General features: G+C 51.5%; 1 long non-coding RNA gene across 12 annotated transcripts; it reads left to right on the top strand.

Annotated features, from left to right (window-relative positions):
• LOC110261648 lies at positions 1-23,871 on the top strand. Of its 12 annotated transcripts, none has more exons than XR_002346055.1 (17): positions 3-1,561; positions 2,118-3,306; positions 3,805-5,114; positions 5,672-6,859; positions 7,357-7,438; positions 8,580-8,665; positions 9,223-10,410; positions 10,907-10,988; positions 12,131-12,216; positions 12,774-13,962; positions 14,460-14,541; positions 15,683-15,768; positions 16,326-17,514; positions 18,012-21,066; positions 21,564-21,645; positions 22,786-22,871; positions 23,429-23,871. It is a non-coding gene; the product is annotated as an uncharacterized LOC110261648 (long non-coding RNA). The 12 variants fall into 12 exon arrangements; XR_002346056.1 differs by having other exon boundaries at positions 4-1,561; positions 22,789-22,871; XR_002346057.1 differs by lacking the exon at positions 23,429-23,871 and having other exon boundaries at positions 10-1,561; positions 18,012-18,093; positions 19,236-19,321; positions 19,879-21,066; positions 21,564-23,300.

Raw genomic sequence — 23,958 nt, forward strand, 5'->3', positions numbered from 1 at the left:
TTTGTAAGGTTGATATCAGAGAACGTTTTGCCTGTGTTCTCTTCTAGAAGTTTAATGGTATCTTGTCCTACATTTAAGCCATTGAGTCTTTAAGCAAGACTTCATTGAATTTATTTTTGTGCATAGTGTGAGGGTGTGTTCCAGTTTTGTTGATGTACATGCAGCTGTCCAGTTTTACCAGCACCACTTGCTGAAAAGACTGTCTTTTCCCCATTTTATGTTCTTGCCTCTTTTGTAAAAGATTAATGGATATCTGGGTAAGTTGTAAATTTCTGAATGGGAAAATGAAATGTAGAATGCAAGAGTCAATGACAGTAAATTTTCTCTTCTTTTTATTCTAAATTCTTAAAAAAATGGGTAAATGAAACATAGCATACAAGAATCAAAGGTGATAAATTTTCTTTATCTTTTTAAACATCAACTGTGCTTTATGTTGTTGAAAATGGACACATTGGAACAGATGAAGGATGATTCCATGGTGATGGACCTTGTGATTGCATATCTGTGTTACAAGCACAAGGAACAATGTGAATATCAGTTAGGTTTCTTGTCTGGGTTTAAGTGATTACTATTCATCTATGCAGAAATCAGTGTGTTGTTTAAAAATTCCGTAGAGAATAACAGAATGCTAGATTTATTTCAGTGCTAAATATTGAATTTTAGGAAACACTAATTACTTACACTATAGAAGAAAAACACCATCTAGTTGAAAAAGAGATATCTCACTGTGAGAATGACCTATTTACATAATAGGGAGGTTATGACTTCTTGAGTTTGGGGGAAAATAGAGCTAGAAAATTATTATTAGCAATTTACTGAGTTAGTCAACAAACAAACAGAAATGGCCCCAGAGAACCACTGCATTTTTTTAATTGAGTCAACAAAGAAATTAGAGTGTTAAGTAGGAAAGGGGGACAGTATTGGATCGATGATGACTACTGGTGGCGTATGAGTCGTGTACGATGAATACGTGTCTGGAACGCTGAGGTCCAGTGTCCTCTGTGCCGTGACCCCGCGGGCGAGGCCAGGCATCCAGGGGGGCCGTCCGTGTGTCCTCTGGGGGGCCCTCCTGGTGCTTGCGTTTGCCCAGTGGGCCAGTGGGAGCCCCTGTGGACCAGCCTGCCAGAACTGAAGGAGGAGAGCGAGGGAGGGCCGGCATTCCCAAGGTGCCAGGTCCCTGGTGACCCCACCCCCCATGGTCTGCCTCTTGCCATGCCATGGGCTGCAGGTTGGCCAGAGGTCTTGGGCTGATGTCCCCGAGGCTGAGGCCGTGGGGCAAGGGTGAGGTAGGCAGGGTCAGGGAGGGCCCACCTCTGTCCCGGGGCTGGGCGGCCAGCTGGTGGTTGGTGGGTGTCCCGAGACAGGGCTGTGCCCTGCCAGCAGGGTTGCCCCGATGGAGGCGTGCATGTGGAAGCCGCGAGCCTGGAGAATGGCTGTGCCATTGGGTCTCCTGCTCTTGGCTTTGTACTCTTCAGCAGGCAGCCGCCAGGCCCGAAGGCCGGCTCCTTCCTGGATGAGCAGGCGAGGATGGCAGCGTTGTCTTTGGAGCCAGGGGACCAGTGTGAGCAGCATCCCAGGGCTTGTCGGGGCTGGGCTGGGCAGGGCAGTGCGAGGGGCTGGTGGAGGGTGGGCGGCAGATGCGGGCGAGGCCAGCAGTCCAGAAGGGCTCTGGCGTCCCAGGGATGGGACAGCTCTGGCTAGGAAGGTCTCTTGGACGTCCTGCACAGGGGCCCAGCTGGTCCTCCGCAGCCCAGAGAGACCGAAAGCCAGGGGACGGGTCCTAGAGGCCCCCGCGGGATGGCGAGGCCTCGTTGGGTGGGGCGGGCCCCTTGGGTTGCCCAGTGGCCGTGCGGGGAGGAATGCCTGACTCCACGGGCCATGGCGAAGGAAGAGAAGGTCCCCCTTTTCTGGATCGATGATGATCAATGCCAGCGTATGAGGCATCGATGACGAATAATGTGTGTCTGGAACTCTGAGGTCCACTCGCAAGGAAACGGGGCCTTTCTCTTCCTGCCTTTCCATCCTCGAGCCCAACGGGGCAGCGCCGACCGCCCGAGGAGCCCAGTCGATGGCGTCTCACTGTGGGTGTCACCTTGTCTCTTGGGTCTCCCTGATAGGGTGGAAGCCGAAGGCCAGGCCAGGCTGCGTGGGGCCGAGACCCCTCCTCTGGCGGTGGTGGCAGGAGAGATCCCAAGGTGAGGCATGGCCTCGGGCTGTCTTGGTTTGGGTCATCGGGGCCAGTGTTTTCCATGTCTTTAAAATGTCCTATGTAGAATCCCCAGGTGACTAATCGTCCTTTGAGAACTAAGGCATGAACCTTTATGCTGGTTAATTGACAATAGGGATTTCACCAAAGGAAGATACAATCTCTTTTGGTACTACTTAGATCATCAGGGATATTCAAGTGTCTTGTACTCTGATTTTCGTTAATCAAGTACTTCTTGTTATGAAGGAAACATTAAATTGATCCCAAAACATGAACATGGGAAGTGACATTGGCCTAATGTACCCGTGATGATTAGAACATGGGTCAGGTCCCAGTGGTGAGTCATGAATGACGCATGATAAGGGTCTGAAGCCCTGTGGCCCCACACAGTCCATCCTCTTTGGCTCTGTTTAGGCCATCCTGTGGACAGGTGTTAGGAACACAGAAAGTTCGGGTTCTTACAGCGTATACGTTTTCAAAGTATTCATACAGCAAGGAGAACACCATGAAAGTTATAGATAATAGTTGAAGAGCATATGTTGTTGTCTAATTATGAGCAAATATGTTGAAGAAAGAAATATTAATCAAAATTGCCAACAGCAGCGCTCCTTATGAGATAAGTCAGTCAAACGGTCACCTTTGTGGCCAATTATCAGAGAGACTTGAAGAGTTGTAAGTGTTAGAAATTTCCTGTATTGTTGTGAGTCAGTTTCAAGTTTGAGGTAGTTCTTTCAGTCAAGAGACAAAACAGTCTCTAAAGCATGGCTATGCTTTACATTGTTAAGTAACAGGGCAGATGAAATGTAGAGGCAAGACGCGACGGTGATCCCTTTTCTTTTCTTTCTCTTTTTCATCATTGGCTGTGCTTTGTGCTGTCAAACGTGCTCACGCTGGAGCGGATTGAGCGTGATCCCACGGTGACGTCCCAGGTCTTCTTGGGTGTTGAGAATGATTGAGTGTCTGAATGACTGTGTGGGAATTGCTGAATCCGTCAATGAAGTAATACACGTGAAGGAGGCACAGAGACCCCGTCACGGACCAGTGATGAGGCGCGTGACGGGAAGAGTCCTGAAGGAAGAAAGCATCTCTGAAACTCTGAGGTCTGTCCCAGCACCTAAGGAGTCTCCTCTCTTGGGGGAAATTGTGTCTGTAGAGAGATGCCAGGGATATACAAAGGTCATGTGTTCTCGTATTTATTTCTTTGTCGTGGGTTTGTTAGGAATGGCTGCGTGCCAGAATCATTAAGCAAATGTAAGTGAAGAAATAAGGAAAAATAGGGTGAATCATTGTCCACATATGAAGAGGCTTAGGAAATGAGGCTGTTCATGAACCTTGAAAACAGTGAGGCCCATCAAATACCTGGCAAGGGTCGGATATCGGACCAAAGTTAGATAGCAATGCGTTCATAAAAGTCCGTTTAAGTTCTGCCACGGAGTAAAGATTGAGGTTGGTTTGTTTTTGTTTTTTCTTTCACTAGAATGAAAGTATATAGGAAGTGATAAATGCATAAATATTGTGTAAGGGGAAGTCGGGCAACGATGATCAGTGGCAATTAGATCCTAACGCCTTTGTCACCCTCTGTGTTCTGTACCGCCCAGGATGAAGGCGTTAGAGATGGTTGAACATCTGCCACGGGCACGGGCTCGGTGGTTGCCTCTATATAGTAGAATGGAGATTAATGTGAGTAACGGCTGAGTTTCTTTGCTTGGACTTTTTCGATTCGAGTGATTACTGTACTATTAAGAAATGTGGGGGAGTTTCCTGACAGCGGTGGGTTAAGGATCCGGCTTTCCCTGGGTCGGTGCTGTGGTGTGGGTTTGATGACGGGCGTGGGAACTTTCTTGTGCCACAGTCCCGGGGAAGAAAATAAGTAAATCCGGGTACGGAATCCAAAAGAAATGCAGAATCTAAGTAGCGGAGGCAGCGGCATCTGAGTGTTGAGTATGGAGTATAGACCATGATATAGATTAAGGCACCTATAGCGAAAGAGAGCGTTGGTCTGAGATGTGTTAGGGGAAGAATGATTCGAGGTGCTTGTTTAGTATGTTGTTTGTAAAAGGTACTTCTAAAATGATTCCTCACTTTTTGATTTGATTAATTTATTTTGGTCCTTGTGTGGAAAACAGAAGTTTCCAGGCCAAGGATCCAATCCCGGCCACAGTAGTGACAAGGCTGATCCTTAAGTGCTCGGCCCCAGAGAACCACTGCATGTTTTCAATTGAGTCGACAAAGAAATTAGAGTGTTAAGTAGGAAAGGGGGACAGTATTGGATCGATGATGACTACTGGTGGCGTATGAGTCGTGTACGATGAATACGTGTCTGGAACGCTGAGGTCCAATGTCCTCCGTGCCGTGACCCTCGCGGGCGAGGCCAGGCATCCAGGGGGGCCGTCCGTGTGTCCTCTGGGGGGCCTTCCTGGTGCTTGCGTTCGCCCAGTGGGCCAGTGGGAGCCCCTGTGGACCAGCCTGCCAGAACTGAAGGAGGAGAGCGAGGGAGGGCCGGCATTCCCAAGGCGCCAGGTCCCTGGTGACCCCACCCCCCATGGTCTGCCTCTTGCCATGCCATGGGCTGCAGGTTGGCCAGAGGTCTTGGGCTGATGTCCCCGAGGCTGAGGCCGTGGGGCAAGGGTGAGGTAGGCAGGGTCAGGGAGGGCCCACCTCTGTCCCGGGGCTGGGCGGCCAGCTGGTGGTTGGTGGGTGTCCCGAGACAGGGCTGTGCCCTGCCAGCAGGGTTGCCCCGATGGAGGCGTGCATGTGGAAGCCGCGAGCCTGGAGAATGGCTGTGCCATTGGGTCTCCTGCTCTTGGCTTTGTACTCTTCAGCAGGCAACCGCCAGGCCCGAAGGCCGGCTCCTTCCTGGATGAGCAGGCGAGGATGGCAGCGTTGTCTTTGGAGCCAGGGGACCAGTGTGAGCAGCATCCCAGGGCTTGTCGGGGCTGGGCTGGGCAGGGCAGTGCGAGGGGCTGGTGGAGGGTGGGCGGCAGATGCGGGCGAGGCCAGCAGTCCAGAAGGGCTCTGGCGTCCCAGGGATGGGACAGCTCTGGCTAGGAAGGTCTCTTGGACGTCCTGCACAGGGGCCCAGCTGGTCCTCCGCGGCCCAGAGAGACCGAAAGCCAGGGGACGGGTCCTAGAGGCCCCCCGAGGGATGGCGAGGCCTCGTTGGGTGGGGCGGGCCCCTTGGGTTGCCCAGTGGCCGTGCGGGGAGGAATGCCTGACTCCACGGGCCATGGCGAAGGAAGAGAAGGTCCCCCTTTTCTGGATCGATGATGATCAATGCCAGCGTATGAGGCATCGATGACGAATAATGTGTGTCTGGAACTCTGAGGTCCACTCGCAAGGAAACGGGGCCTTTCTCTTCCTGCCTTTCCATCCTCGAGCCCAACGGGGCAGCGCCGACCGCCCGAGGAGCCCAGTCGATGGCGTCTCACTGTGGGTGTCACCTTGTCTCTTGGGTCTCCCTTATAGGGTGGAAGCCGAAGGCCAGGCCAGGCTGCGTGGGGCCGAGACCCCTCCTCTGGCGGAGGTGGCAGGAGAGATCCCAAGGTGAGGCATGGCCTCGGGCTGTCTTGGTTTGGGTCATCGGGGCCAGTGTTTTCCATGTCTTTAAAATGTCCTATGTAGAATCCCCAGGTGACTAATCGTCCCTTGAGAACTAAGGCATGAACCTTTATGCTGGTTAATTGACAATAGGGATTTCACCAAAGGAAGATACAATCTCTTTTGGTACTACTTAGATCATCAGGGATATTCAAGTGTCTTGTACTCTGATTTTCGTTAATCAAGTACTTCTTGTTATGAAGGAAACATTAAATTGATCCCAAAACATGAACATGGGAAGTGACATTGGCCTAATGTACCCGTGATGATTAGAACATGGGTCAGGTCCAGTGGTGAGTCATGAATGACGCATGATAAGGGTCTGAAGCCCTGTGGCCCCACACAGTCCATCCTCTTTGGCTCTGTTTAGGCCATCCTGTGGACAGGTGTTAGGAACACAGAAAGTTCGGGTTCTTACAGCGTATACGTTTTCAAAGTATTCATACAGCAAGGAGAACACCATGAAAGTTATAGGTAATAGTTGAAGAGCATATGTTGTTGTCTAATTATGAGCAAATATGTTGAAGAAAGAAATATTAATCAAAATTGCCAACAGCAGCGCTCCTTATGAGATAAGTCAGTCAAACGGTCACCTTTGTGGCCAATTATCAGAGAGACTTGAAGAGTTGTAAGTGTTAGAAATTTCCTGTATTGTTGTGAGTCAGTTTCAAGTTTGAGGTAGTTCTTTCAGTCAAGAGACAAAACAGTCTCTAAAGCATGGCTATGCTTTACATTGTTAAGTAACAGGGCAGATGAAATGTAGAGGCAAGACGCGACGGTGATCCCTTTTCTTTTCTTTCTCTTTTTCATCATTGGCTGTGCTTTGTGCTGTCAAACGTGCTCACGCTGGAGCGGATTGAGCGTGATCCCACGGTGACGTCCCAGGTCTTCTTGGGTGTTGAGAATGATTGAGTGTCTGAATGACTGTGTGGGAATTGCTGAATCCGTCAATGAAGTAATACACGTGAAGGAGGCACAGAGACCCCGTCACGGACCAGTGATGAGGCGCGTGACGGGAAGAGTCCTGAAGGAAGAAAGCATCTCTGAAACTCTGAGGTCTGTCCCAGCACCTAAGGAGTCTCCTCTCTTGGGGGAAATTGTGTCTGTAGAGAGATGCCAGGGTATACAAAGGTCATGTGTTCTCGTATTTATTTCTTTGTCGTGGGTTTGTTAGGAATGGCTGCGTGCCAGAATCATTAAGCAAATGTAAGTGAAGAAATAAGGAAAAATAGGGTGAATCATTGTCCACATATGAAGAGGCTTAGGAAATGAGGCTGTTCATGAACCTTGAAAACAGTGAGGCCCATCAAATACCTGGCAAGGGTCGGATATCTGACCAAAGTTAGATAGCAATGCGTTCATAAAAGTCCGTTTAAGTTCTGCCACGGAGTAAAGATTGAGGTTGGTTTGTTTTTGTTTTTTCTTTCACTAGAATGAAAGTATATAGGAAGTGATAAATGCATAAATATTGTGTAAGGGGAAGTCGGGCAACGATGATCAGTGGCAATTAGATCCTAACGCCTTTGTCACCCTCTGTGTTCTGTACCGCCCAGGATGAAGGCGTTAGAGATGGTTGAACATCTGCCACGGGCACGGGCTCGGTGGTTGCCTCTATATAGTAGAATGGAGATTAATGTGAGTAACGGCTGAGTTTCTTTGCTTGGACTTTTTCGATTCGAGTGATTACTGTACTATTAAGAAATGTGGGGGAGTTTCCTGACAGCGGTGGGTTAAGGATCCGGCTTTCCCTGGGTCGGTGCTGTGGTGTGGGTTTGATGACGGGCGTGGGAACTTTCTTGTGCCACAGTCCCGGGGAAGAAAATAAGTAAATCCGGGTACGGAATCCAAAAGAAATGCAGAATCTAAGTAGCGGAGGCAGCGGCATCTGAGTGTTGAGTATGGAGTATAGACCATGATATAGATTAAGGCACCTATAGCGAAAGAGAGCGTTGGTCTGAGATGTGTTAGGGGAAGAATGATTCGAGGTGCTTGTTTAGTATGTTGTTTGTAAAAGGTACTTCTAAAATGATTCCTCACTTTTTGATTTGATTAATTTATTTTGGTCCTTGTGTGGAAAACAGAAGTTTCCAGGCCAAGGATCCAATCCCGGCCACAGTAGTGACAAGGCTGATCCTTAAGTGCTCGGCCCCAGAGAACCACTGCATGTTTTCAATTGAGTCGACAAAGAAATTAGAGTGTTAAGTAGGAAAGGGGGACAGTATTGGATCGATGATGACTACTGGTGGCGTATGAGTCGTGTACGATGAATACGTGTCTGGAACGCTGAGGTCCAATGTCCTCCGTGCCGTGACCCTCGCGGGCGAGGCCAGGCATCCAGGGGGGCCGTCCGTGTGTCCTCTGGGGGGCCTTCCTGGTGCTTGCGTTCGCCCAGTGGGCCAGTGGGAGCCCCTGTGGACCAGCCTGCCAGAACTGAAGGAGGAGAGCGAGGGAGGGCCGGCATTCCCAAGGCGCCAGGTCCCTGGTGACCCCACCCCCCATGGTCTGCCTCTTGCCATGCCATGGGCTGCAGGTTGGCCAGAGGTCTTGGGCTGATGTCCCCGAGGCTGAGGCCGTGGGGCAAGGGTGAGGTAGGCAGGGTCAGGGAGGGCCCACCTCTGTCCCGGGGCTGGGCGGCCAGCTGGTGGTTGGTGGGTGTCCCGAGACAGGGCTGTGCCCTGCCAGCAGGGTGCCCCGATGGAGGCGTGCATGTGGAAGCCGCGAGCCTGGAGAATGGCTGTGCCATTGGGTCTCCTGCTCTTGGCTTTGTACTCTTCAGCAGGCAGCCGCCAGGCCCGAAGGCCGGCTCCTTCCTGGATGAGCAGGCGAGGATGGCAGCGTTGTCTTTGGAGCCAGGGGACCAGTGTGAGCAGCATCCCAGGGCTTGTCGGGGCTGGGCTGGGCAGGGCAGTGCGAGGGGCTGGTGGAGGGTGGGCGGCAGATGCGGGCGAGGCCAGCAGTCCAGAAGGGCTCTGGCGTCCCAGGGATGGGACAGCTCTGGCTAGGAAGGTCTCTTGGACGTCCTGCACAGGGGCCCAGCTGGTCCTCCGCGGCCCAGAGAGACCGAAAGCCAGGGGACGGGTCCTAGAGGCTCCCCGAGGGATGGCGAGGCCTCGTTGGGTGGGGCGGGCCCCTTGGGTTGCCCAGTGGCCGTGCGGGGAGGAATGCCTGACTCCACGGGCCATGGCGAAGGAAGAGAAGGTCCCCCTTTTCTGGATCGATGATGATCAATGCCAGCGTATGAGGCATCGATGACGAATAATGTGTGTCTGGAACTCTGAGGTCCACTCGCAAGGAAACGGGGCCTTTCTCTTCCTGCCTTTCCATCCTCGAGCCCAACGGGGCAGCGCCGACCGCCCGAGGAGCCCAGTCGATGGCGTCTCACTGTGGGTGTCACCTTGTCTCTTGGGTCTCCCTTATAGGGTGGAAGCCGAAGGCCAGGCCAGGCTGCGTGGGGCCGAGACCCCTCCTCTGGCGGTGGTGGCAGGAGAGATCCCAAGGTGAGGCATGGCCTCGGGCTGTCTTGGTTTGGGTCATCGGGGCCAGTGTTTTCCATGTCTTTAAAATGTCCTATGTAGAATCCCCAGGTGACTAATCGTCCCTTGAGAACTAAGGCATGAACCTTTATGCTGGTTAATTGACAATAGGGATTTCACCAAAGGAAGATACAATCTCTTTTGGTACTACTTAGATCATCAGGGATATTCAAGTGTCTTGTACTCTGATTTTCGTTAATCAAGTACTTCTTGTTATGAAGGAAACATTAAATTGATCCCAAAACATGAACATGGGAAGTGACATTGGCCTAATGTACCCGTGATGATTAGAACATGGGTCAGGTCCCAGTGGTGAGTCATGAATGACGCATGATAAGGGTCTGAAGCCCTGTGGCCCCACACAGTCCATCCTCTTTGGCTCTGTTTAGGCCATCCTGTGGACAGGTGTTAGGAACACAGAAAGTTCGGGTTCTTACAGCGTATACGTTTTCAAAGTATTCATACAGCAAGGAGAACACCATGAAAGTTATAGGTAATAGTTGAAGAGCATATGTTGTTGTCTAATTATGAGCAAATATGTTGAAGAAAGAAATATTAATCAAAATTGCCAACAGCAGCGCTCCTTATGAGATAAGTCAGTCAAACGGTCACCTTTGTGGCCAATTATCAGAGAGACTTGAAGAGTTGTAAGTGTTAGAAATTTCCTGTATTGTTGTGAGTCAGTTTCAAGTTTGAGGTAGTTCTTTCAGTCAAGAGACAAAACAGTCTCTAAAGCATGGCTATGCTTTACATTGTTAAGTAACAGGGCAGATGAAATGTAGAGGCAAGACGCGACGGTGATCCCTTTTCTTTTCTTTCTCTTTTTCATCATTGGCTGTGCTTTGTGCTGTCAAACGTGCTCACGCTGGAGCGGATTGAGCGTGATCCCACGGTGACGTCCAGGTCTTCTTGGGTGTTGTGAATGATTGAGTGTCTGAATGACTGTGTGGGAATTGCTGAATCCGTCAATGAAGTAATACACGTGAAGGAGGCACAGAGACCCCGTCACGGACCAGTGATGAGGCGCGTGACGGGAAGAGTCCTGAAGGAAGAAAGCATCTCTGAAACTCTGAGGTCTGTCCCAGCACCTAAGGAGTCTCCTCTCTTGGGGGAAATTGTGTCTGTAGAGAGATGCCAGGGTATACAAAGGTCATGTGTTCTCGTATTTATTTCTTTGTCGTGGGTTTGTTAGGAATGGCTGCGTGCCAGAATCATTAAGCAAATGTAAGTGAAGAAATAAGGAAAAATAGGGTGAATCATTGTCCACATATGAAGAGGCTTAGGAAATGAGGCTGTTCATGAACCTTGAAAACAGTGAGGCCCATCAAATACCTGGCAAGGGTCGGATATCGACCAAAGTTAGATAGCAATGCGTTCATAAAAGTCCGTTTAAGTTCTGCCACGGAGTAAAGATTGAGGTTGGTTTGTTTTTGTTTTTTCTTTCACTAGAATGAAAGTATATAGGAAGTGATAAATGCATAAATATTGTGTAAGGGGAAGTCGGGCAACGATGATCAGTGGCAATTAGATCCTAACGCCTTTGTCACCCTCTGTGTTCTGTACCGCCCAGGATGAAGGCGTTAGAGATGGTTGAACATCTGCCACGGGCACGGGCTCGGTGGTTGCCTCTATATAGTAGAATGGAGATTAATGTGAGTAACGGCTGAGTTTCTTTGCTTGGACTTTTTCGATTCGAGTGATTACTGTACTATTAAGAAATGTGGGGGAGTTTCCTGACAGCGGTGGGTTAAGGATCCGGCTTTCCCTGGGTCGGTGCTGTGGTGTGGGTTTGATGACGGGCGTGGGAACTTTCTTGTGCCACAGTCCCGGGGAAGAAAATAAGTAAATCCGGGTACGGAATCCAAAAGAAATGCAGAATCTAAGTAGCGGAGGCAGCGGCATCTGAGTGTTGAGTATGGAGTATAGACCATGATATAGATTAAGGCACCTATAGCGAAAGAGAGCGTTGGTCTGAGATGTGTTAGGGGAAGAATGATTCGAGGTGCTTGTTTAGTATGTTGTTTGTAAAAGGTACTTCTAAAATGATTCCTCACTTTTTGATTTGATTAATTTATTTTGGTCCTTGTGTGGAAAACAGAAGTTTCCAGGCCAAGGATCCAATCCCGGCCACAGTAGTGACAAGGCTGATCCTTAAGTGCTCGGCCCCAGAGAACCACTGCATGTTTTCAATTGAGTCGACAAAGAAATTAGAGTGTTAAGTAGGAAAGGGGGACAGTATTGGATCGATGATGACTACTGGTGGCGTATGAGTCGTGTACGATGAATACGTGTCTGGAACGCTGAGGTCCAATGTCCTCCGTGCCGTGACCCTCGCGGGCGAGGCCAGGCATCCAGGGGGGCCGTCCGTGTGTCCTCTGGGGGGCCTTCCTGGTGCTTGCGTTCGCCCAGTGGGCCAGTGGGAGCCCCTGTGGACCAGCCTGCCAGAACTGAAGGAGGAGAGCGAGGGAGGGCCGGCATTCCCAAGGCGCCAGGTCCCTGGTGACCCCACCCCCCATGGTCTGCCTCTTGCCATGCCATGGGCTGCAGGTTGGCCAGAGGTCTTGGGCTGATGTCCCCGAGGCTGAGGCCGTGGGGCAAGGGTGAGGTAGGCAGGGTCAGGGAGGGCCCACCTCTGTCCCGGGGCTGGGCGGCCAGCTGGTGGTTGGTGGGTGTCCCGAGACAGGGCTGTGCCCTGCCAGCAGGGTGGCCCCGATGGAGGCGTGCATGTGGAAGCCGCGAGCCTGGAGAATGGCTGTGCCATTGGGTCTCCTGCTCTTGGCTTTGTACTCTTCAGCAGGCAGCCGCCAGGCCCGAAGGCCGGCTCCTTCCTGGATGAGCAGGCGAGGATGGCAGCGTTGTCTTTGGAGCCAGGGGACCAGTGTGAGCAGCATCCCAGGGCTTGTCGGGGCTGGGCTGGGCAGGGCAGTGCGAGGGGCTGGTGGAGGGTGGGCGGCAGATGCGGGCGAGGCCAGCAGTCCAGAAGGGCTCTGGCGTCCCAGGGATGGGACAGCTCTGGCTAGGAAGGTCTCTTGGACGTCCTGCACAGGGGCCCAGCTGGTCCTCCGCGGCCCAGAGAGACCGAAAGCCAGGGGACGGGTCCTAGAGGCCCCCCGAGGGATGGCGAGGCCTCGTTGGGTGGGGCGGGCCCCTTGGGTTGCCCAGTGGCCGTGCGGGGAGGAATGCCTGACTCCACGGGCCATGGCGAAGGAAGAGAAGGTCCCCCTTTTCTGGATCGATGATGATCAATGCCAGCGTATGAGGCATCGATGACGAATAATGTGTGTCTGGAACTCTGAGGTCCACTCGCAAGGAAACGGGGCCTTTCTCTTCCTGCCTTTCCATCCTCGAGCCCAACGGGGCAGCGCCGACCGCCCGAGGAGCCCAGTCGATGGCGTCTCACTGTGGGTGTCACCTTGTCTCTTGGGTCTCCCTTATAGGGTGGAAGCCGAAGGCCAGGCCAGGCTGCGTGGGGCCGAGACCCCTCCTCTGGCGGAGGTGGCAGGAGAGATCCCAAGGTGAGGCATGGCCTCGGGCTGTCTTGGTTTGGGTCATCGGGGCCAGTGTTTTCCATGTCTTTAAAATGTCCTATGTAGAATCCCCAGGTGACTAATCGTCCCTTGAGAACTAAGGCATGAACCTTTATGCTGGTTAATTGACAATAGGGATTTCACCAAAGGAAGATACAATCTCTTTTGGTACTACTTAGATCATCAGGGATATTCAAGTGTCTTGTACTCTGATTTTCGTTAATCAAGTACTTCTTGTTATGAAGGAAACATTAAATTGATCCCAAAACATGAACATGGGAAGTGACATTGGCCTAATGTACCCGTGATGATTAGAACATGGGTCAGGTGCCAGTGGTGAGTCATGAATGACGCATGATAAGGGTCTGAAGCCCTGTGGCCCCACACAGTCCATCCTCTTTGGCTCTGTTTAGGCCATCCTGTGGACAGGTGTTAGGAACACAGAAAGTTCGGGTTCTTACAGCGTATACGTTTTCAAAGTATTCATACAGCAAGGAGAACACCATGAAAGTTATAGGTAATAGTTGAAGAGCATATGTTGTTGTCTAATTATGAGCAAATATGTTGAAGAAAGAAATATTAATCAAAATTGCCAACAGCAGCGCTCCTTATGAGATAAGTCAGTCAAACGGTCACCTTTGTGGCCAATTATCAGAGAGACTTGAAGAGTTGTAAGTGTTAGAAATTTCCTGTATTGTTGTGAGTCAGTTTCAAGTTTGAGGTAGTTCTTTCAGTCAAGAGACAAAACAGTCTCTAAAGCATGGCTATGCTTTACATTGTTAAGTAACAGGGCAGATGAAATGTAGAGGCAAGACGCGACGGTGATCCCTTTTCTTTTCTTTCTCTTTTTCATCATTGGCTGTGCTTTGTGCTGTCAAACGTGCTCACGCTGGAGCGGATTGAGCGTGATCCCACGGTGACGTCCCAGGTCTTCTTGGGTGTTGTGAATGATTGAGTGTCTGAATGACTGTGTGGGAATTGCTGAATCCGTCAATGAAGTAATACACGTGAAGGAGGCACAGAGACCCCGTCACGGACCAGTGATGAGGCGCGTGACGGGAAGAGTCCTGAAGGAAGAAAGCATCTCTGAAACTCTGAGGTCTGTCCCAGCACCTAAGGAGTCTCCTCTCTTGGGGGAAATTGTGTCTGTAGAGAGATGCCAGGGTATACAAAGGTCATGTGTTCTCGTATTTATTTCTTTGTCGTGGGTTTGTTAGGAATGGCTGCGTGCCAGAATCATTAAGCAAACGTAAGTGAAGAAATAAGGAAAAATAGGGTGAATCATTGTCCACATATGAAGAGGCTTAGGAAATGAGGCTGTTCATGAACCTTGAAAACAGTGAGGCCCATCAAATACCTGGCAAGGGTCGGATATCGGACCAAAGTTAGATAGCAATGCGTTCATAAAAGTCCGTTTAAGTTCTGCCACGGAGTAAAGATTGAGGTTGGTTTGTTTTTGTTTTTTCTTTCACTAGAATGAAAGTATATAGGAAGTGATAAATGCATAAATATTGTGTAAGGGGAAGTCGGGCAACGATGATCAGTGGCAATTAGATCCTAACGCCTTTGTCACCCTCTGTGTTCTGTACCGCCCAGGATGAAGGCGTTAGAGATGGTTGAACATCTGCCACGGGCACGGGCTCGGTGGTTGCCTCTATATAGTAGAATGGAGATTAATGTGAGTAACGGCTGAGTTTCTTTGCTTGGACTTTTTCGATTCGAGTGATTACTGTACTATTAAGAAATGTGGGGGAGTTTCCTGACAGCGGTGGGTTAAGGATCCGGCTTTCCCTGGGTCGGTGCTGTGGTGTGGGTTTGATGACGGGCGTGGGAACTTTCTTGTGCCACAGTCCCGGGGAAGAAAATAAGTAAATCCGGGTACGGAATCCAAAAGAAATGCAGAATCTAAGTAGCGGAGGCAGCGGCATCTGAGTGTTGAGTATGGAGTATAGACCATGATATAGATTAAGGCACCTATAGCGAAAGAGAGCGTTGGTCTGAGATGTGTTAGGGGAAGAATGATTCGAGGTGCTTGTTTAGTATGTTGTTTGTAAAAGGTACTTCTAAAATGATTCCTCACTTTTTGATTTGATTAATTTATTTTGGTCCTTGTGTGGAAAACAGAAGTTTCCAGGCCAAGGATCCAATCCCGGCCACAGTAGTGACAAGGCTGATCCTTAAGTGCTCGGCCCCAGAGAACCACTGCATGTTTTCAATTGAGTCGACAAAGAAATTAGAGTGTTAAGTAGGAAAGGGGGACAGTATTGGATCGATGATGACTACTGGTGGCGTATGAGTCGTGTACGATGAATACGTGTCTGGAACGCTGAGGTCCAATGTCCTCCGTGCCGTGACCCTCGCGGGCGAGGCCAGGCATCCAGGGGGGCCGTCCGTGTGTCCTCTGGGGGGCCTTCCTGGTGCTTGCGTTCGCCCAGTGGGCCAGTGGGAGCCCCTGTGGACCAGCCTGCCAGAACTGAAGGAGGAGAGCGAGGGAGGGCCGGCATTCCCAAGGCGCCAGGTCCCTGGTGACCCCACCCCCCATGGTCTGCCTCTTGCCATGCCATGGGCTGCAGGTTGGCCAGAGGTCTTGGGCTGATGTCCCCGAGGCTGAGGCCGTGGGGCAAGGGTGAGGTAGGCAGGGTCAGGGAGGGCCCACCTCTGTCCCGGGGCTGGGCGGCCAGCTGGTGGTTGGTGGGTGTCCCGAGACAGGGCTGTGCCCTGCCAGCAGGGTGCCCCGATGGAGGCGTGCATGTGGAAGCCGCGAGCCTGGAGAATGGCTGTGCCATTGGGTCTCCTGCTCTTGGCTTTGTACTCTTCAGCAGGCAGCCGCCAGGCCCGAAGGCCGGCTCCTTCCTGGATGAGCAGGCGAGGATGGCAGCGTTGTCTTTGGAGCCAGGGGACCAGTGTGAGCAGCATCCCAGGGCTTGTCGGGGCTGGGCTGGGCAGGGCAGTGCGAGGGGCTGGTGGAGGGTGGGCGGCAGATGCGGGCGAGGCCAGCAGTCCAGAAGGGCTCTGGCGTCCCAGGGATGGGACAGCTCTGGCTAGGAAGGTCTCTTGGACGTCCTGCACAGGGGCCCAGCTGGTCCTCCGCGGCCCAGAGAGACCGAAAGCCAGGGGACGGGTCCTAGAGGCTCCCCGAGGGATGGCGAGGCCTCGTTGGGTGGGGCGGGCCCCTTGGGTTGCCCAGTGGCCGTGCGGGGAGGAATGCCTGACTCCACGGGCCATGGCGAAGGAAGAGAAGGTCCCCCTTTTCTGGATCGATGATGATCAATGCCAGCGTATGAGGCATCGATGACGAATAATGTGTGTCTGGAACTCTGAGGTCCACTCGCAAGGAAACGGGGCCTTTCTCTTCCTGCCTTTCCATCCTCGAGCCCAACGGGGCAGCGCCGACCGCCCGAGGAGCCCAGTCGATGGCGTCTCACTGTGGGTGTCACCTTGTCTCTTGGGTCTCCCTTATAGGGTGGAAGCCGAAGGCCAGGCCAGGCTGCGTGGGGCCGAGACCCCTCCTCTGGCGGTGGTGGCAGGAGAGATCCCAAGGTGAGGCATGGCCTCGGGCTGTCTTGGTTTGGGTCATCGGGGCCAGTGTTTTCCATGTCTTTAAAATGTCCTATGTAGAATCCCCAGGTGACTAATCGTCCCTTGAGAACTAAGGCATGAACCTTTATGCTGGTTAATTGACAATAGGGATTTCACCAAAGGAAGATACAATCTCTTTTGGTACTACTTAGATCATCAGGGATATTCAAGTGTCTTGTACTCTGATTTTCGTTAATCAAGTACTTCTTGTTATGAAGGAAACATTAAATTGATCCCAAAACATGAACATGGGAAGTGACATTGGCCTAATGTACCCGTGATGATTAGAACATGGGTCAGGTGCCAGTGGTGAGTCATGAATGACGCATGATAAGGGTCTGAAGCCCTGTGGCCCCACACAGTCCATCCTCTTTGGCTCTGTTTAGGCCATCCTGTGGACAGGTGTTAGGAACACAGAAAGTTCGGGTTCTTACAGCGTATACGTTTTCAAAGTATTCATACAGCAAGGAGAACACCATGAAAGTTATAGGTAATAGTTGAAGAGCATATGTTGTTGTCTAATTATGAGCAAATATGTTGAAGAAAGAAATATTAATCAAAATTGCCAACAGCAGCGCTCCTTATGAGATAAGTCAGTCAAACGGTCACCTTTGTGGCCAATTATCAGAGAGACTTGAAGAGTTGTAAGTGTTAGAAATTTCCTGTATTGTTGTGAGTCAGTTTCAAGTTTGAGGTAGTTCTTTCAGTCAAGAGACAAAACAGTCTCTAAAGCATGGCTATGCTTTACATTGTTAAGTAACAGGGCAGATGAAATGTAGAGGCAAGACGCGACGGTGATCCCTTTTCTTTTCTTTCTCTTTTTCATCATTGGCTGTGCTTTGTGCTGTCAAACGTGCTCACGCTGGAGCGGATTGAGCGTGATCCCACGGTGACGTCACACGTCTTCTTGGGTGTTGTGAATGATTGAGTGTCTGAATGACTGTGTGGGAATTGCTGAATCCGTCAATGAAGTAATACACGTGAAGGAGGCACAGAGACCCCGTCACGGACCAGTGATGAGGCGCGTGACGGGAAGAGTCCTGAAGGAAGAAAGCATCTCTGAAACTCTGAGGTCTGTCCCAGCACCTAAGGAGTCTCCTCTCTTGGGGGAAATTGTGTCTGTAGAGAGATGCCAGGGTATACAAAGGTCATGTGTTCTCGTATTTATTTCTTTGTCGTGGGTTTGTTAGGAATGGCTGCGTGCCAGAATCATTAAGCAAACGTAAGTGAAGAAATAAGGAAAAATAGGGTGAATCATTGTCCACATATGAAGAGGCTTAGGAAATGAGGCTGTTCATGAACCTTGAAAACAGTGAGGCCCATCAAATACCTGGCAAGGGTCGGATATCTGACCAAAGTTAGATAGCAATGCGTTCATAAAAGTCCGTTTAAGTTCTGCCACGGAGTAAAGATTGAGGTTGGTTTGTTTTTGTTTTTTCTTTCACTAGAATGAAAGTATATAGGAAGTGATAAATGCATAAATATTGTGTAAGGGGAAGTCGGGCAACGATGATCAGTGGCAATTAGATCCTAACGCCTTTGTCACCCTCTGTGTTCTGTACCGCCCAGGATGAAGGCGTTAGAGATGGTTGAACATCTGCCACGGGCACGGGCTCGGTGGTTGCCTCTATATAGTAGAATGGAGATTAATGTGAGTAACGGCTGAGTTTCTTTGCTTGGACTTTTTCGATTCGAGTGATTACTGTACTATTAAGAAATGTGGGGGAGTTTCCTGACAGCGGTGGGTTAAGGATCCGGCTTTCCCTGGGTCGGTGCTGTGGTGTGGGTTTGATGACGGGCGTGGGAACTTTCTTGTGCCACAGTCCCGGGGAAGAAAATAAGTAAATCCGGGTACGGAATCCAAAAGAAATGCAGAATCTAAGTAGCGGAGGCAGCGGCATCTGAGTGTTGAGTATGGAGTATAGACCATGATATAGATTAAGGCACCTATAGCGAAAGAGAGCGTTGGTCTGAGATGTGTTAGGGGAAGAATGATTCGAGGTGCTTGTTTAGTATGTTGTTTGTAAAAGGTACTTCTAAAATGATTCCTCACTTTTTGATTTGATTAATTTATTTTGGTCCTTGTGTGGAAAACAGAAGTTTCCAGGCCAAGGATCCAATCCCGGCCACAGTAGTGACAAGGCTGATCCTTAAGTGCTCGGCCCCAGAGAACCACTGCATGTTTTCAATTGAGTCGACAAAGAAATTAGAGTGTTAAGTAGGAAAGGGGGACAGTATTGGATCGATGATGACTACTGGTGGCGTATGAGTCGTGTACGATGAATACGTGTCTGGAACGCTGAGGTCCAATGTCCTCCGTGCCGTGACCCTCGCGGGCGAGGCCAGGCATCCAGGGGGGCCGTCCGTGTGTCCTCTGGGGGGCCTTCCTGGTGCTTGCGTTCGCCCAGTGGGCCAGTGGGAGCCCCTGTGGACCAGCCTGCCAGAACTGAAGGAGGAGAGCGAGGGAGGGCCGGCATTCCCAAGGCGCCAGGTCCCTGGTGACCCCACCCCCCATGGTCTGCCTCTTGCCATGCCATGGGCTGCAGGTTGGCCAGAGGTCTTGGGCTGATGTCCCCGAGGCTGAGGCCGTGGGGCAAGGGTGAGGTAGGCAGGGTCAGGGAGGGCCCACCTCTGTCCCGGGGCTGGGCGGCCAGCTGGTGGTTGGTGGGTGTCCCGAGACAGGGCTGTGCCCTGCCAGCAGGGTTGCCCCGATGGAGGCGTGCATGTGGAAGCCGCGAGCCTGGAGAATGGCTGTGCCATTGGGTCTCCTGCTCTTGGCTTTGTACTCTTCAGCAGGCAGCCGCCAGGCCCGAAGGCCGGCTCCTTCCTGGATGAGCAGGCGAGGATGGCAGCGTTGTCTTTGGAGCCAGGGGACCAGTGTGAGCAGCATCCCAGGGCTTGTCGGGGCTGGGCTGGGCAGGGCAGTGCGAGGGGCTGGTGGAGGGTGGGCGGCAGATGCGGGCGAGGCCAGCAGTCCAGAAGGGCTCTGGCGTCCCAGGGATGGGACAGCTCTGGCTAGGAAGGTCTCTTGGACGTCCTGCACAGGGGCCCAGCTGGTCCTCCGCGGCCCAGAGAGACCGAAAGCCAGGGGACGGGTCCTAGAGGCTCCCCGAGGGATGGCGAGGCCTCGTTGGGTGGGGCGGGCCCCTTGGGTTGCCCAGTGGCCGTGCGGGGAGGAATGCCTGACTCCACGGGCCATGGCGAAGGAAGAGAAGGTCCCCCTTTTCTGGATCGATGATGATCAATGCCAGCGTATGAGGCATCGATGACGAATAATGTGTGTCTGGAACTCTGAGGTCCACTCGCAAGGAAACGGGGCCTTTCTCTTCCTGCCTTTCCATCCTCGAGCCCAACGGGGCAGCGCCGACCGCCCGAGGAGCCCAGTCGATGGCGTCTCACTGTGGGTGTCACCTTGTCTCTTGGGTCTCCCTTATAGGGTGGAAGCCGAAGGCCAGGCCAGGCTGCGTGGGGCCGAGACCCCTCCTCTGGCGGAGGTGGCAGGAGAGATCCCAAGGTGAGGCATGGCCTCGGGCTGTCTTGGTTTGGGTCATCGGGGCCAGTGTTTTCCATGTCTTTAAAATGTCCTATGTAGAATCCCCAGGTGACTAATCGTCCCTTGAGAACTAAGGCATGAACCTTTATGCTGGTTAATTGACAATAGGGATTTCACCAAAGGAAGATACAATCTCTTTTGGTACTACTTAGATCATCAGGGATATTCAAGTGTCTTGTACTCTGATTTTCGTTAATCAAGTACTTCTTGTTATGAAGGAAACATTAAATTGATCCCAAAACATGAACATGGGAAGTGACATTGGCCTAATGTACCCGTGATGATTAGAACATGGGTCAGGTCCAGTGGTGAGTCATGAATGACGCATGATAAGGGTCTGAAGCCCTGTGGCCCCACACAGTCCATCCTCTTTGGCTCTGTTTAGGCCATCCTGTGGACAGGTGTTAGGAACACAGAAAGTTCGGGTTCTTACAGCGTATACGTTTTCAAAGTATTCATACAGCAAGGAGAACACCATGAAAGTTATAGGTAATAGTTGAAGAGCATATGTTGTTGTCTAATTATGAGCAAATATGTTGAAGAAAGAAATATTAATCAAAATTGCCAACAGCAGCGCTCCTTATGAGATAAGTCAGTCAAACGGTCACCTTTGTGGCCAATTATCAGAGAGACTTGAAGAGTTGTAAGTGTTAGAAATTTCCTGTATTGTTGTGAGTCAGTTTCAAGTTTGAGGTAGTTCTTTCAGTCAAGAGACAAAACAGTCTCTAAAGCATGGCTATGCTTTACATTGTTAAGTAACAGGGCAGATGAAATGTAGAGGCAAGACGCGACGGTGATCCCTTTTCTTTTCTTTCTCTTTTTCATCATTGGCTGTGCTTTGTGCTGTCAAACGTGCTCACGCTGGAGCGGATTGAGCGTGATCCCACGGTGACGTCACACGTCTTCTTGGGTGTTGTGAATGATTGAGTGTCTGAATGACTGTGTGGGAATTGCTGAATCCGTCAATGAAGTAATACACGTGAAGGAGGCACAGAGACCCCGTCACGGACCAGTGATGAGGCGCGTGACGGGAAGAGTCCTGAAGGAAGAAAGCATCTCTGAAACTCTGAGGTCTGTCCCAGCACCTAAGGAGTCTCCTCTCTTGGGGGAAATTGTGTCTGTAGAGAGATGCCAGGGTATACAAAGGTCATGTGTTCTCGTATTTATTTCTTTGTCGTGGGTTTGTTAGGAATGGCTGCGTGCCAGAATCATTAAGCAAACGTAAGTGAAGAAATAAGGAAAAATAGGGTGAATCATTGTCCACATATGAAGAGGCTTAGGAAATGAGGCTGTTCATGAACCTTGAAAACAGTGAGGCCCATCAAATACCTGGCAAGGGTCGGATATCTGACCAAAGTTAGATAGCAATGCGTTCATAAAAGTCCGTTTAAGTTCTGCCACGGAGTAAAGATTGAGGTTGGTTTGTTTTTGTTTTTTCTTTCACTAGAATGAAAGTATATAGGAAGTGATAAATGCATAAATATTGTGTAAGGGGAAGTCGGGCAACGATGATCAGTGGCAATTAGATCCTAACGCCTTTGTCACCCTCTGTGTTCTGTACCGCCCAGGATGAAGGCGTTAGAGATGGTTGAACATCTGCCACGGGCACGGGCTCGGTGGTTGCCTCTATATAGTAGAATGGAGATTAATGTGAGTAACGGCTGAGTTTCTTTGCTTGGACTTTTTCGATTCGAGTGATTACTGTACTATTAAGAAATGTGGGGGAGTTTCCTGACAGCGGTGGGTTAAGGATCCGGCTTTCCCTGGGTCGGTGCTGTGGTGTGGGTTTGATGACGGGCGTGGGAACTTTCTTGTGCCACAGTCCCGGGGAAGAAAATAAGTAAATCCGGGTACGGAATCCAAAAGAAATGCAGAATCTAAGTAGCGGAGGCAGCGGCATCTGAGTGTTGAGTATGGAGTATAGACCATGATATAGATTAAGGCACCTATAGCGAAAGAGAGCGTTGGTCTGAGATGTGTTAGGGGAAGAATGATTCGAGGTGCTTGTTTAGTATGTTGTTTGTAAAAGGTACTTCTAAAATGATTCCTCACTTTTTGATTTGATTAATTTATTTTGGTCCTTGTGTGGAAAACAGAAGTTTCCAGGCCAAGGATCCAATCCCGCCACAGTAGTGACAAGGCTGATCCTTAAGTGCTCGGCCCCAGAGAACCACTGCATGTTTTCAATTGAGTCGACAAAGAAATTAGAGTGTTAAGTAGGAAAGGGGGACAGTATTGGATCGATGATGACTACTGGTGGCGTATGAGTCGTGTACGATGAATACGTGTCTGGAACGCTGAGGTCCAATGTCCTCCGTGCCGTGACCCTCGCGGGCGAGGCCAGGCATCCAGGGGGGCCGTCCGTGTGTCCTCTGGGGGGCCTTCCTGGTGCTTGCGTTCGCCCAGTGGGCCAGTGGGAGCCCCTGTGGACCAGCCTGCCAGAACTGAAGGAGGAGAGCGAGGGAGGGCCGGCATTCCCAAGGCGCCAGGTCCCTGGTGACCCCACCCCCCATGGTCTGCCTCTTGCCATGCCATGGGCTGCAGGTTGGCCAGAGGTCTTGGGCTGATGTCCCCGAGGCTGAGGCCGTGGGGCAAGGGTGAGGTAGGCGGGTCAGGGAGGGCCCACCTCTGTCCCGGGGCTGGGCGGCCAGCTGGTGGTTGGTGGGTGTCCCGAGACAGGGCTGTGCCCTGCCAGCAGGGTTGCCCCGATGGAGGCGTGCATGTGGAAGCCGCGAGCCTGGAGAATGGCTGTGCCATTGGGTCTCCTGCTCTTGGCTTTGTACTCTTCAGCAGGCAGCCGCCAGGCCCGAAGGCCGGCTCCTTCCTGGATGAGCAGGCGAGGATGGCAGCGTTGTCTTTGGAGCCAGGGGACCAGTGTGAGCAGCATCCCAGGGCTTGTCGGGGCTGGGCTGGGCAGGGCAGTGCGAGGGGCTGGTGGAGGGTGGGCGGCAGATGCGGGCGAGGCCAGCAGTCCAGAAGGGCTCTGGCGTCCCAGGGATGGGACAGCTCTGGCTAGGAAGGTCTCTTGGACGTCCTGCACAGGGGCCCAGCTGGTCCTCCGCGGCCCAGAGAGACCGAAAGCCAGGGGACGGGTCCTAGAGGCTCCCCGAGGGATGGCGAGGCCTCGTTGGGTGGGGCGGGCCCCTTGGGTTGCCCAGTGGCCGTGCGGGGAGGAATGCCTGACTCCACGGGCCATGGCGAAGGAAGAGAAGGTCCCCCTTTTCTGGATCGATGATGATCAATGCCAGCGTATGAGGCATCGATGACGAATAATGTGTGTCTGGAACTCTGAGGTCCACTCGCAAGGAAACGGGGCCTTTCTCTTCCTGCCTTTCCATCCTCGAGCCCAACGGGGCAGCGCCGACCGCCCGAGGAGCCCAGTCGATGGCGTCTCACTGTGGGTGTCACCTTGTCTCTTGGGTCTCCCTTATAGGGTGGAAGCCGAAGGCCAGGCCAGGCTGCGTGGGGCCGAGACCCCTCCTCTGGCGGTGGTGGCAGGAGAGATCCCAAGGTGAGGCATGGCCTCGGGCTGTCTTGGTTTGGGTCATCGGGGCCAGTGTTTTCCATGTCTTTAAAATGTCCTATGTAGAATCCCAGGTGACTAATCGTCCTTGAGAACTAAGGCATGAACCTTTATGCTGGTTAATTGACAATAGGGATTTCACCAAAGGAAGATACAATCTCTTTTGGTACTACTTAGATCATCAGGGATATTCAAGTGTCTTGTACTCTGATTTTCGTTAATCAAGTACTTCTTGTTATGAAGGAAACATTAAATTGATCCCAAAACATGAACATGGGAAGTGACATTGGCCTAATGTACCCGTGATGATTAGAACATGGGTCAGGTCCCAGTGGTGAGTCCATGAATGTCGCATGGGATAAGGTGTGAAGCTGAGCACTGTGACCCACGAGGGACAGCAATCCTCCTGTATATAGCGCTTTAATGGGTTTATCCTGCCT

This window comes from Sus scrofa, chromosome 7, assembly GCF_000003025.6.
Source record: "Sus scrofa isolate TJ Tabasco breed Duroc chromosome 7, Sscrofa11.1, whole genome shotgun sequence".
Lineage (NCBI taxonomy): Eukaryota > Metazoa > Chordata > Mammalia > Artiodactyla > Suidae > Sus > Sus scrofa.